General features: G+C 36.8%; 1 protein-coding gene across 1 annotated transcript in view; it reads left to right on the forward strand.

Annotated features, from left to right (window-relative positions):
- Positions 1–2,416, forward strand: part of LOC106879156 (ceramide kinase) — a 61,753-nt gene that overhangs the window by 25,067 nt on the left and 34,270 nt on the right. The gene's annotated exons all lie outside the window — the stretch shown is intronic.

The raw sequence follows: 2,416 nt of genomic DNA on the forward strand, positions 1-2,416 counted from the left end.
ATATATATATATATATATATATACATACACACACACACACATATATATCACAATATCAACCAGAATATTAGATGTTGTTATACTCCACTGGTCAATATGTAGTTCCTCGCATTGTTGTAACTTTTTAATAACACCACTCTATTGACTGGACAGGCAGACCAACATACACACTAAATGGAATGCTAACCATGTGGTCTTAGCTTCAGTCCCATTGCACAACCCCTTGGGAAAATGTCTTTTACTATGGCCCTGGGCCAACAAAGCTTGTGACTAGATTTGATAGAAGGAAACAAATATTGTTTGTACATGTATGTATGTGTGTGTGTGTGTGAGAGAGAGAGAGAGAGAGAGAGAGATTGTGTGGTGGGGAGTATGTGTGAGTGTGTATTAGTATTGTGTTTTTGCACCACCACTACTTGATAACCGTTGTTAGTGTACATCCCTGTAACTTAGCAGTTTGGCAAAAGCAACCAATAGAATGAATAAATACCTGAGTTACAAATAAGTACTGAGGTCGATTTGTTTGACTAAACCTTTCAAGGTAGTGTGGTGTCCCAGTATGGCCACAGTCCAATGAATGGAACAAGTAAAAGATAAAAGCTATTTCTGGTATATCACAACTATTAAGAACACATATTTGAAGTAAATTACACTGCATAACACAGCTGTTGTCCTTGGGTAGCAACTGTTATTTCCCATTTGCTTACCCCTAGAGAGTATGAAAAATGGTTAATATTTCCTTCAAACTTTGTTTTTCTAACACTTATTCAAGCTCCAAAGAATTCCTCTCAACACATGGCTATGATGCTCCCACCACTTCTTCTCATGATCAGAGCTGCATATATTGCCAGCCACTAAGGGACATGCTCAAGTGGTTAAGGTCAAGCAACTGACGAGAAAATCTGTGGTATTGAACAGAATATTTGCTATAACAATATTTCTGCTTCAGTAACTCTGTGCTGAATCTGTCTGAAATGTAATGGAAAGATAGATCAGTTTCAAAATATTTATGTCTAGGTCACAAAAGCAAATTTTGAAGGGAACAATAGTCATTTCCTTCGATTTCTAGATAGAACCAAATAGGAAATAACACTTACTGACCAAAAACCAAAATAATTAAAATTTTGTTACACAGTGTTATCTACTTGTATTAGCATAATTACTTCTATCTCCCAGTTCAACTCATACTACTATCATATTTCTAGTATTTCTTACATCATTCTCTTTGAGCAATATATGAAAACTATTTATTTTCACAACACTAGTATGTATGCATCTTCACCTACATCTATTGACATTGATGATAATTAACAGGATAACAACCTAATGAAGTGATTAATCATAGAGACACCATGCCTCACTCCTTGTTATCCAATAGCTTTAGCAATATGTCTAATCTATTCAGTGGTGTTCTGGCAACTCCTTCAATCATTTTTCTGCCTTCTTCCTTTTTTGTGATGCTTCATCCACCAAATACCAAATAATTTAACCTAATTTAATATAGTTGTTTGCTGATTTAGTAATGGCAACACAGTCACTAATCTAATAAAATTACAAATGAAAGTTACGCGTCTCTGAAGATTTGATAATGTAATTTGATTATCTAATTTACATTACATGATTAGTAAGCATCCTTTGTTAATAAATGATTAATGTAAGATGGTGTAACTTAATATTTTATAAACAATCTCTCCTCTTGTTTTCTACATGTGTGTGTGTGTGTGTGTGTGTGTGTGTGTGTGTGTGTGTGTATGTGTGTGTGTGGTTACTGTAGCTGGCATTTCACATCTAGTTATTCGAATTTCACATTTTCAATCATCACACTGTATGATGGCAAGTGGGGACATAGAATTCACATAACTAGATGTGAAACCCCTGTTGCAACAAACAAAACAGCTCTTGCCCCTCAGCATTGCATGCTGTTTTGAACTGTTCACCTGTACCTACATGTACTCTACACACATGCACACACACTCACACACACACACATACATGCACACACACATTATACATATATCTATAAATAATATACATGTATATATTATATATAGAGAGAGGGTGGAGGGAGTGAAGGAGAGACAGATATATATATATAACGGAGACGCGTAGATATGTGCTGCATCCAGGAAGTAAGATGGAGAGGAGGTTCTGCGAGGTTCCTCACAGGCAAAGAACACAGGTACAAGATTTTCTGGGCAGGGAACACTGACGGGGTCGGGGGCGTAGGAATACTTCTAGCGGAGAAATGGGTGGATAAGGTAATCAAGGTCGTTAGAGTAAGTGACAGAGTACTTAAGATCAGACTAGTGCTTCATCATAGATTAGCTACTGTCATCTCAGCCTATGCACCTCAACCGGGGCTACCAGATGGTCTGAAAGACCAATTCTATGACACCCTCTTGCAAACTACCTCATC

The sequence above is a fragment of the Octopus bimaculoides genome, chromosome 7 (genome assembly GCF_001194135.2).
Source record: "Octopus bimaculoides isolate UCB-OBI-ISO-001 chromosome 7, ASM119413v2, whole genome shotgun sequence".
Taxonomy (NCBI): domain Eukaryota; kingdom Metazoa; phylum Mollusca; class Cephalopoda; order Octopoda; family Octopodidae; genus Octopus; species Octopus bimaculoides.